Genomic DNA, 12,386 nt, shown 5'->3' on the forward strand with positions numbered 1-12,386 from the left:
ACACTTGCTGACAACCTCTAACAGAGTTTGCGGTAATAAACAACTAGAAATCTGTTCATCTCCTTTTGTGAGCATGGGTTGTGTGTTGAACCCATTGCAACAAAGAAGTACTGCCGCTGTTGTTTTAATGACACAATCGCAGAGGGAAAATATTTAACATTTTCAAAGCAGGAAGACTGAACTGAGAGCGTAACCTTGAGAAAACAAAGTAAGGAATAATGTCTTGGTTATTCACAATAACCTTTTAAGAATGCATTTGAGCTATTCTTCTTTTTTTCAGAGTGGTATGATTGACTCCCTACAATGTCAGTGACTTTAAAAATAAGAATTGGGTGAACAAACTTTAATTTATTGAGGATTTTTTTTAAATGCTCAATAAAACAACTCTAATATTTAGATTTGAAAAATCTAAGCATTCAAGACAGAAAAGTATAACAAACAAAAAAACACACACATAGCACTTCTTCAGAACATTTAGTTTATGATGATTTTGGAGAAATTGGTTAAAAAAAAAAAGCTTAAATTTGTCTGCTTTCATTATACATTTAAATTGATCTCAGCATTTAGATCTTTGGTCTGAATTGAATAAGTCCCTGCTCTATTAATTAACAAAACTACAGCTTCCACTATATTTTTAGGGCCAAAACCCTAAGGAGGGTCTTGAGGCTTGTTTAGTGGCTCACAATCCTTTCTATGCAGGACTAAAAACCACTGCCTCCCAATAACCTCCCATAAAGCCAGAGCAAACCACATAACACTTATGTGGTATTAAAGTCTACGTCTCCTGATACTTCCACTGCAGTCATGGCCGCTGAACACAAGGAGAGACTCTGTGTTGAGATAAACAGTTCAGAGGAGGTTATCTCCTGCAGGTTGCATATGAGCTTTTTTCTCAGGACACAGTTCAAGTTTTAATATGCACCAAGCAGCTAAGAAAATAAAACATTAATGCCGACCTTAGGGTCAGTTGGGGTGCACGCGCTGTCTGATCTCAGGCGTTTGTTTTACAGTAGCATCTGGGATGACGCTCGGCAACAGAGCTGCATTAGATGGCCACCAGAGAAACGGAACAAATGGGTTTTAGTTTTATCTCCTTGGACGTGAACACACCCTTCTTGAATTTGCCTTTCGAAATATTAATTTACGTCCACACTTAAAAGAAGTGCAGCTTTACACCAAATTTGTTTAAAATTATACATTCAATGCAGTTTCTTTTAAAGATCAATTGAGTTTTGATTAAGAGGGATTATATTTTGGAATTTTTTTATTTATTTTTTTTGCGCTTCTGTCAGGAACTCTGACTCTCTTCCTGACATTAGCAATTAACATAATGACCAGTAATGAGCGCCATAAGCTGGCGTGCTCACAAGTGTGAATAAATTTGGATGGATTGCTTGCCACAGCGTTAGATTCTCTTAGAGCTAGATTCTCCACCATCACAGTAGGCGTAAAGAGATCGGGGAAAGAATAATTACAACAATTACTGCTTTTACTTTATCTCTTCCTGGCACATACGCAGTGCACTCACATATGTGCACAAAGAATATAATAGCACAGGGTAGGTTGAATACTGTCGACACTAATCACAGTGCTGCCAGTAAAAGAGGCACAATAAATGCAGGAACTGTGGCAAAATATATGTTTAAGGAGACACTAACGAATGCTGCACCTCATGCCAAATCCGTCATAGATACATATGCACGCTCACGCCCCCGTACGCACAGCAAGACAATATGTGTGTGAGATTCTGACTATCATACAAAGACACAGGACTATGCACACGCTGGCAAGGAACTTCAAAAAGAATCAGAGGCCATATGTGTGAAAGTTTAGTTGGATCTAATCTTATTTTAAGATCATAACATATGTTACTTTTAAAGCATTTCAAACAAGAGGCTGAGTGTGGTGAATTCGTCTTTAGAGAGGATAGTGAGGCAACCTTTATATTGGATTTTCTGGAAAGAAATGGTTGATAACCTTACTTGTAGCATCATAATCTTGCACTGACACAAAAAACAGCCATTAATTATAATTTTTACTGATTTAAAAAGACAATCACAAAGCAGCATTTTTTCCTTCAAACAGAAATCTTTGCTCCCACCATATTTGGCACTAATAAAAAGAATAATAACACAACTTAAACTAATGGCTAAGAAAACAGCTCATTGTCTAAATTGGACCATCTCAACAGTCAGACCAATAATTAAAAAGTTTCAAATAAAAAGACTGATGAAGACCCAAGTTCATCTTCCCAAAACACACTTTTCTGTCTTGCCATAACATACACAAACACTTGCTATTGTTTTGGTGTGACGTTGTGTTTCTGGTGTGAAATCCAAACTTATTTTTAAGGCCTTTCACACAACTTTACCAGGAGCACCAAGTAGGCGTGCTTCACTTATGGGGAGCCATTTAAAACTTTAATCAATGTTTTCGTTCATGTAAAAGAAAAATATATTTAAGAAAACATCTTTGTCAGCTAAAGAAAATTAAAAAATCCACCCCTACCTGTTTTATATTTTCGGTGTCTCTTCCCACTCCTCAGTGACGTTTTCACAGCACTCCCTGGATTTATTTGTGTGTATCCTTTCTGGGGAAACCCAGGGAGGCAGATTTTCCAACGTTTGACAAGTTAGCTTGCGCTGGAAAGTTTTTGCGAGTTGCTTCGCTGTTCTTGGACTTTCTACGGCCCCTCTGTGGTTGTGCCGTGTGGCTCACATGAGAGACATCTCAGCCTGGAAATAAAATAAAATGCAGATATACATATAAAAAAAGAGTGCCATTTCATACATTTTTAATTTCTGGTAATATTGGAATACAAGAGACTGCAAAAGTCATAAATTCTTCAGACCACCTTTTACTTCTCCTGCTGTGCAGTTCCCTCAGATTGGACTTTGGTATTGCTATTAATTGTGTTAGTATTTGAACTAAAATATTTTGTGTTTGTGCAAAATCTCCAAATACATTCTTTTTTCTTTTTTTTTTTACAAAGTGTGATATTGCAACAAAACTTCAAAGTTCTAGTGGAACTAAATATATTGCAGTTCAACTACATATATCTTACATGGGAGTAAAAACGTAAATATTTAGAGTAGAGCGAACATTAAAATTTAATGCGAAACAAAACTCCAAGACAGTTTAAGAGCACTGACCAACTTAAAAGGATGCTGAATTCTTTTGCCCTCCAAGGACGTATAGAAAAGTGCATTATACAGCCAATATAAAGTCTATTTAATGTCCCTTTTCTTTCTCTATTAGCTCTTACTCTTTGCCTTCTCTACTACTTTTTACACACTTCTGCCAGCGTATTTATTTAAATTACCACCAAGGGGGCAGGAAAGTAGGATAAGAATAATAATGACAATTACAGTTGATGATGAATCAGAAGGGTACACAGTGGCAGATAGCTCCACTGACAGTGGTACTGTATAAAATGAGGCGCTACCTATCTTCTGTTTCAATCACAGAGCAGAAGACCTGTCTCAAAACACCTCCAGCCATCAGCACACAGAACATTTGCTGTCTATGAACAATTCCTGCAAATAACTGTCAGAGAAAGTGGCACACACAGTCCACTACTTTGTCAGTCTATCTCTGTGGGGCTCGCACTTTCAGTTCTTCCTCTCTGGAATGGTCTCTTGCTGTCTTTTTCCCTTTCCCATCAGCACCTTTACCCACTCTGTGGTGCACATATATACACAGTCTAAATCAGTTAGGAGTAGCCTGGCCAGCTACCCTAAAGGGACTCAAGCATAAAGTCTCAGTTTTAGCAATAATTTCGAGTTCGATCCTTGTGCCTTTTTATGCGGCGAATGTACCGTCATGGCCAAAGTTTCTTTTTAAGTAACAGAAACACATGCTGTTTTTGTAGATATATTATTTTTGGTACAATTTTGCTGGAGTAAACTGAAGGAAAATGTAATTAAAATGTATAAAGAAAGCATGTTTTCATACTGTCGACCACCGTTTCACACCACTTCTAAGCTTTTTCACACATGCGGAGTATAAACGTCCAGGTCAAGTCCTGACTGAAGGTGACCTGTTCTTGACTAATTAGTGCTCAGTGTTGATCTTAATTTGTTGGCTCCTTTTTATCAACCTGCTTCTCATGAGAGTTCTCCATAGTTTTCCAGTTGTTTAACATCTGGGCAGTTTTCTAGTCTTTAAGTGGGTTAATTTTTGAGCCACTTTGTCATTACTTTTGCATCACATCACAGTGCTTCAAAACAAGAAACAGTGTCTGGAATCAGAGGCTGGATTGTTGCACATTCTGTTCTCATTTGTTCTTTATGGCAGTATTTGGATGAGTTGCATCAAGCACATCTTCCTCGAATAAAAAAAATAACATTATTTTGCTAACACCAAGTAAAGGAAAACATAATAATATCTCTGCATCATTTTAAGTGATGCTAATTAGACTTTTCTGAATCTCACAGGAGTTGCAACACAAAAGTACTTGAAAATATTTTGAAAGTACAGCAGCCAATGGAAGAATGTAAGTCCAGTGGAAAATAAGAGGGTGTTAAAAAAAGTCACCACAGTTGCAAATGTAAGATCAAAAAAGGTCTTAACTCTTAATTATATTTATAGATAAGAAATAATACTCAGGGACGAGTCCTTTTGCTGCAGGCCACAGCGGGTGGAGATTTATTACACTGTTCCGCAGATCATCTTACAGTACAAAGTCAAAACTCCCCAAATCTCCCCAAACTCTCCTCGTATTCTTAAAGTCATTCTGTTTTATAGAATCTCATTTTCACTGGTGTAAGTTGGTACGTTTTGACCAATAGCATTGCTGCCCGTGTTTGACGTGTGTCCTTATGTAAGAATTCCATCAGCTTTTAAATGAGTGTGTATTGGAGTTTCTTTGGGAATATTCAGACCTATTGACCCCCAACATTTGCTCCGTTTCAAAAGTGCAAAACAAGCCAATTATTATTTTTATCTATCCAAACAGTTTATTTCCCAGACATTCTTTCCGTCTCACTTCGGCTTCGCATGCCAGAGAAGTTGGGAGGCTAAGTTAAATTGACCTTTTATGGCACCAGATTTCCTCAGTAAAAAACAACTCCATAAGAAGTATTTCTGCTCTTACACAAATCATTAAGCTCAATTATGAGTTCAATTGTTTCTTGGCACACTCAGTGCCAAGTAACATATCACAAACAATGGTTTGTACATTGTAGTACTCTTGAATTTTATGATCCAGCAACATAAAGGTCTTTCTTTTTCTTACATTCAGCAATATATTTTAAGTATTTTATCTCTTCTCATTTATATCGTCAATAATAGATGGACACCATTTTGGACTTCTTCCTCAAGCTTTCACTGAGTGCTTTAAATAGCCAAATCATGTAGATCAGATACATGAATATTTACTTAACCATGATATCACTACTTATGCAACTTCAGTCAGACACATACTGCATCAAGAGACTGGGACATTGCCCACCATTACCATATCTGCCAAGAGGATAATCTTTGTTTGCCCTGGACAGACTTCCAGGATTTTTTCAGTTTTTGTCAGATGCACAGTAACTAAGAAGTGTAAAACTTCTAATGCCAATCCAGCCTTGAATCTGGATGCCATGATTTACTTTTGTGAAACCTTGACGGACGGAGGTGTGCAGTCATGGACTGCTTTTGCTGCCTAAATTTCCTGAGTCGACACATATGTATCATCTTGTCTCTCTCCGCTCTGGTCCTGTTCTTCCTCTCCCACCTATAATCACATCAAGGGGAAACAGCTGCTGACACAATGAGGAGGTTTGAAATGAATCAGTCATGAACGTACACAGAAACAAACAGCCTTACTCACAGCAAGATGCTGTCATCAGTTTCCTTTTCTAATGGTTGGGTTACACTAATGGGCTATGCTATCTGGAGTTGTAGTTTAAGTAGACACAGGAAGGCCATAGACCTCCTTTGGCAGAAAATGGTAGAAGAGAGGAAATAAAAATGTAAGTAAATTATATATACGAGAAGAGAAAAGCCTATTTCTGCTTGAAATTATTTCTAGTGTTATTTACTTCTAGATACTGTGAGCACTGCAGTAAAATAATACATGGCAAACGGGAAATTAAGCATGAAGAGTGTTTTCCCCCGTTATAGCAAGAGTGATACGAAGTGCCTTTATTTGACCAGCTACCACTTAGTTTGATTATTAAAGGTGCAATTATTCTGCCAGTCACTACTTCTCTTTTTTTTGCTTTTAAGGAAATCATACATACATACATACATTCACCATTGTGGATTTGGTGTAATATTAGACCATGAATTAAAATAATACATAAAAATTTATAAAATCTTGAAATTGATTGAATAAAGGAAACCTGCTTTAAATGTGTAACCCTACTTGAAACTAGATCATTTATGCTTTACTGAGAATGACAGAGTAAATGGTTGACCTGGAATAAAATTAGAAAATGTTTTTAAGAACACTCTTGCACAATTATTACACTATCTGTATGTGACCATTTGTGTTTCAAGGCTGTAACAAAAGGCACTAAATGAAAATGGCATAAGGGCTAAGATTTGCAGTCCGTAAAGAATACATATGTGAATCAGAACAAAAGAGAAATTATATTATCTCTGGAGGTACATGGACAAAATGTGCTATTTTTTTAAAGAAACTCGGATTTGTTTATGAAAATTTGCAATGAATAGTTTGATGACAATGGCAGCGGTCGAAAAGTAACAAGGATGTTATATTTAAGTTTTCACGCACATGAAAGAACAGTTTATAAGAAGTTTAAGCAAAAGATAAAAATGTGCTTTCACTTAATTTTTAGACAATATAGAATCCTTTTAGTTCAAGATGGAAATTTGCAAGAACCACTTTTATTTTCTTATTTTAATGTACGCCTCCTAAGCAAGCACATTTCATGAAATCGTGCACTATGCCTCATTCTGGGTTGCTGTGTAAAACTACAGCTGGAGTTTAAGCCTGAAATTGGGACAGCCTGCTTTTCCAAAACAGTTTTTTATGTTTGTTTGGGATCATTATCTTGTCACAACATGCAGTTACATTCAGGTTTCAACTTTCCTTGGTGAGCCACAGTTGTTCCTTACGCAGTCATCAGTTGTGAGTTATCTGGACAATGACCTTACAGGCTCAATTAGATGTTACCATCACTTTGATCCATACAGTTGTTTGAGTAGCCATCAAAGTGTCAACTTCAGCTTATAAGACATTTATTACATCAAAAGCAACTCCTCCAGGTAGTGTCTCGAAAATATCAGGGCTGTGATGAAAATGTGAACTTTGCAAAAACAAGTCATTAAAGTAAGTTAGCGTTACTGTGAAACAGAGTTATCTTCTACCAAATGCTGTCTGTCCTCATCTTATAATCATTTTGATCTGCCTTTCCTTTAAGGTGTGTGTGACCTTAATGCTGGTAGAAAAAAATCTGCCGCAGAGACTGTGTTGAGCTTTAGGCAAGTAACATTAAAAAAACCTTAGAGAAAGAAAAAGGAGGACAAGAAGTAATGCCAAGAAAGAAAAAGGAGGACAAGAAGTAATGCCAAGGCAGGAGACAGATGACAAAAAACCTTGGCATAAAAAAAACAGTTGTCGACCTATTTTTTTTTAATATATATATAGTTCATCACAGGCTCAGTAGGAAAAGTTTCAAGATGCTCAGATGAGAAACTGAGGTGTTATTTCCACCATCAAATCTTTTTCTAACATTATTTAAAACTATTCTCTCACTCATCCCTCTCCTCCTGGGCAAGAAGGGTGGCTCTTTATTTCAAGCTTGGGTCCTCTACCAGGGGCCATCTTCCTAATGTATTCTTGGAGCTTGGATCTTGGATGGTGGTCTCATTCTTCACCAGTTGGTTCACTTGTGCCAAGAGGTGCTCATGAAGAGAATTCATATTCTTGAGCCTGTAGGCATGAACCATGTCCAGCTGTCCAGCTCTTCCTACCAACAAAATTTCTGTTGGATGTCTGCCATTGTGATGTTCACTGGACTTTGTACAGGGAGATTAGTGTGCTAGACTTCCAGGTCTATTATCCACTGTACATCATTGCTATGTGATGCTTATTTACAGTATTGTTCAGTCCTTCCTGGGTTACTTTGTGTGTTATTACCCCGCCACAGTGAGTACACTGTAGCTGGTTTGGTGGAGAACAGCCTGTTTATTTGTCTGGCTTATATCTCTTCAGTCTGGCAGCCAAAGCTTGGAGTCTGTGGCAGTTCCCAGGGTCTCAGGTATGGGCATCTGTTTGTATTTTTGGGATATTCCTTTTCTGGATGCAAGTTTCTGGAGATCTAACAATTGGCTGACTTCTTCCTGTGTTGCCCTAATTTTGGCTTCCAACGTTCTCCTTCTCCGTGGTGGACACTTTCCATCGTGGCTGCTCCTACCATTATCTTTGCCAAGCATCACTAATGTTGTACTGTATATCAGCTCACTGGTTTCTTAGTAATGAATTGGAGATACTTCGTTCCACTTCCCTGTCAGGTCAGTTGCTCTCACATTTATTGGTGTTTCACTCTAGCTGTGAAAGCAACTGCTGCTAATGTTTAGCTAGTTTAGACTGGATATCTAAGCATGCATCAGTCTTTATGTAAGGTATGTTCTCACCAAATAAACCTTACATATACTAAATCAGTTGGTGTCAATGCTCTAGTTATACATATGCCTCATACCAGATTACAAAGGGGCAATTAAATAGAGGGCATTAGAGGGAAATGTTGCTCCTTGTGGAGAACATGACATAGTGAAAGACAATTATGGTCTATAACTGGTGTATTTTTTCTTGTAAAACTTCTGAATCAGGGAATCATGCAGAGCCCAAGAGAGAAACCTAATTCTCCTGGAAGAAATCTTTTGTCAAATGAGCGTAGTAAACTGCATCGTTGCAACCACAGGGGAATTTTATCAGTCAAGGCAGTTGTGTGATGCAAAATCTCCACATTGCCACTCGAGGTTTGACATACCACAACAACAACATGAAGCTACATTGTTCCATCGATGGAAAGCACTCCCCAGATTATGACGGAGCCTGCTTCAAATGTAGAAAACATTTGCCTTGGGATACCTTAATCATGCCAGTAACATTGGAAGTGATAGTGATGCCCAGACTTAACTTTTCCACCAGGAAATACATTTTTTTCATTATTTGCTGTCTTAGTGTTTGATTGGCTTTCTCTCAGATTTTGCATAATATTGACACAATCTGTGTTTCAAACTGTAATTAAAAACTTAGGGGGTTGTGTAAGTTTTTGCAAGTCAGTTTTTTGTGGGAAATGGATGTGTAAATCATTTCTGATCGTAAACTTCAAAAGGGTTTTAAAAAAATATCACTGAATAAATGTGACCATCATCACTATGAAATTAAAAGCATGCAAAAAGTGCAGTTATTGAAGATGTATACTTTATGTTTTATCTAAAAGTTTGTATTGTACTGTAAGAGAAATTTAATTAGACCACAATAATCTTAATTAAAATATAAAATCACCTGTACTGTAAAGCCAAATTTGTATTAGTCTTGAAAATAACTGAATTGCAGTCAGATGCCGAAATGGGACTCTCGACATCTATGCTGAAGAGTGAATACATTGTTTAAGCTGAAACTATTAACAAAACAAATATCTTCTTATAGTTGAGAATTATTGCAAACTTATATCACTCTTCAGTCAATGTGTAACTTAAATTATACCAGCAACTTAAACTTAAATGAAAGCAAGTAGGGGTTACCATTGTGAGCTGTTTGCTAATATAAACTCTGTTCAGTTGTTGTATTATATAGAATAAACTACATACAAAAAATATTCTTACTTAATTTACTGAATTTTGGATCTAGCAGAGGAATGATGCATGACTGTGTCTGTGTGAGATTTTGTGCTTAACCCAAGTTTGCACACTTTATTTCTGTTGGCTTGAGTTCCTATGCCGTCGGACCAAGTGATGACATAGCAAAGTGGTAGAAAATGAAAAAGAAGAACAATAAACTCCCCCTGGCTTGTTTTAACTGAGGATGTACCACAATCAATAGTATTATTGACAAAAGGAAGAGGTACTATTTGTTTGTATATTGATTATTTCAAGCCAGAAGCTCATTTCAAGATTTTTGTTTTCATACCGCAGACTATCAGCCAAGAAACCTGACTAAGCCTACAGAAGCCTTCACAGCATAAGCTCTTTTTGTTTCTTTCCCACTCATAATGAAAGCACAACACTTCCACGTGTACATACTGTCACAATTTTGTCACATTAATAAATCAATGGAAGTACTGAAAGCTGTCTGAAGTAATCTAATCTATAATCCTCTGGCATAAACTGTAATTATTATGCCCAGGCTAAAACACAGATGATTTATCCAAACACAGCATGGAAATACTGCTCACTTCCAGTAAAGAAAATATGTTCAGGATCACATTCTTTATGGATCACTGTCTGCAATTTTTAATTTTCACTTTTTAATTGTGCTGGTCAAAGTAGCTATTGTAGCTAAATTAGCCAAGGACTGTAATATTTTGACACTCTATACTGTTTTACTTTGTATCTGAATTGAGAATGCCTCACCGTCATTTGAAAACTTATGATTGAGAGTAATTTCCCACATTATGCTCCTAGTTTCCTTTAGGGAGATGTGATTGTGTGACTTTAATTTGTAATATCTAACTTCAGGAGGTGGTTTAGTCATTATGGTTTAATAAGATGTCATTATTCATAATTGTCTACTGGCCCAAATGAACTACAGTTGATGTAAATATGGTGCAATAAAACATCTTCATGAAGCAATAGCAAAATATATGTGAGATTTGGGAATTTTTATGTATATTTACCATGAGAGTTCCAACAAGGGAACCCACCAGCATGTATTCACCGTAGTAAACCAGATATACAGTAATCTCTCTCTCAGTGCAAAAGTGCAGATGCAGAAAGGCTAAGAGGGCTAAAATATTTATGTCGGGCATTTTCACCATCACTTCTCTCTGAAAAAGAAAGATGACTGAAAAGAGTAAAAGAAGAGGGCGATGATGTGTATAAAAGGCATATCAAAGTAAGAGAGAGACAGAGAGAGAGAATGAGAGAGAGAGAGACAGTGAGAGAGAAATGAGTGTGCAGCACAGATGCCAAATGAATCTAGGGCAGTTCAGAAAAAAAAAAAACACAAAGCATTATTCAAAAATCTACTTGGTACGCATGTGCAGCTCTTTGTGTGTGCGTGTGCATGGGCGTGTGTGTTTATTTCTAAATGTTTCTGTTTCTTTTGTTGGAGCATACAGTACGGTAAGCATTCACTCCTCAAAGTAACATACCAGAGGTTAACCAAGCTAGAACACCACAACTTTCTTTGTATTCATCCTCTTTTAATCCTCACAGCGCTTTCCGCATTACTCCCACTCTTCTTACAGCATCCATCCCCTGCCCCACTCTCGCAATCCACTGAGAGAGACTTTTTTTCTCCTCATCAACACTGAGTGATTTTGTGTATGGGTGCATGGGCGTGGGTTAACAGGGGCGGGGGGTTGGCACAAACCAAAGATCATGGCAGATGGTGTCCTTACTTAACATATACACCACATGCACACACTTGACACTGAACACACTCTTACTCAGAGAAGGATGAGCACATAGAGTATATATTATACATGGCTCATAACACACACACACACACACACACACACACCTGGAGACTTCTGCAAAAGCATCACAGTCTCCACAGAGAATGGCTAAGCTTTGCACGTAATCATGGTTTACGGTTGTCTTTGTATGAATTTGTGACTAATCTTATTGGATCCAATTGTATTTTATTTGTTTACATTCATTACGGTCAATTAGTGATGCAGTTTTGTTGCCAATCATATCTTTACTGGCTGCAGTTACTTAACCCAAAAAAAAGATGTAAGAAAAAAAAAAAAAAACTGTGGCACACGCCTACACACCCATCTTTGCCTTTTTCAATTTCTCTCTTTCAGATGATGTTTTTCATTAATTCTAATAACTTGAAAGAATCTCAGATTACACTGAGCACAAAATATGTAGAGGTCTATTGTGTATTCATGCAAGTAGGAGCCTTAAAATAGCAATCCTACAAGTCATCTATACATATTGCATGAGCTGATTTCAACTATTTCTTGTTCAGAAAATTTGTACGCTTAAAAAAAATGCATCAAAAAGCTTTTCCTCCCCAAAGATCAAACAACAGCTTAATTATTTTTCATTTTCTGTCTCTGGCTATAAACCCACACACACACACAAATATCTATAGCAACCCGGAGAAGTGGCACGTAGGTTCTGACCTCATCATTTCTAACAGAAAATGTTCGCAAAGAGACATTGGGGACTTATTATATCATACCCTCAGTCAGAGCCTGCAGGTGGATTATGAGATGGTAGAGTGCTGGAGAAGGAAGCAGTACAGCCGT

General features: G+C 37.2%; 1 protein-coding gene across 1 annotated transcript in view; it reads right to left on the bottom strand.

The window, feature by feature from the left end:
- The window catches only part of elfn2b (extracellular leucine-rich repeat and fibronectin type III domain containing 2b), a 70,263-nt gene that overhangs the window by 48,219 nt on the left and 9,658 nt on the right, over window positions 1-12,386 (bottom strand). The window contains exon 2 of the mRNA XM_032587737.1: window positions 2,509-2,735. The gene's annotated coding sequence lies outside the window, so the exon portion shown is untranslated. The remainder of the gene's footprint in view (window positions 1-2,508; window positions 2,736-12,386) is intronic.

The sequence above is a fragment of the Xiphophorus hellerii genome, chromosome 16 (assembly GCF_003331165.1).
Source record: "Xiphophorus hellerii strain 12219 chromosome 16, Xiphophorus_hellerii-4.1, whole genome shotgun sequence".
In the NCBI taxonomy this organism is placed as follows: Eukaryota; Metazoa; Chordata; class Actinopteri; order Cyprinodontiformes; family Poeciliidae; genus Xiphophorus; species Xiphophorus hellerii.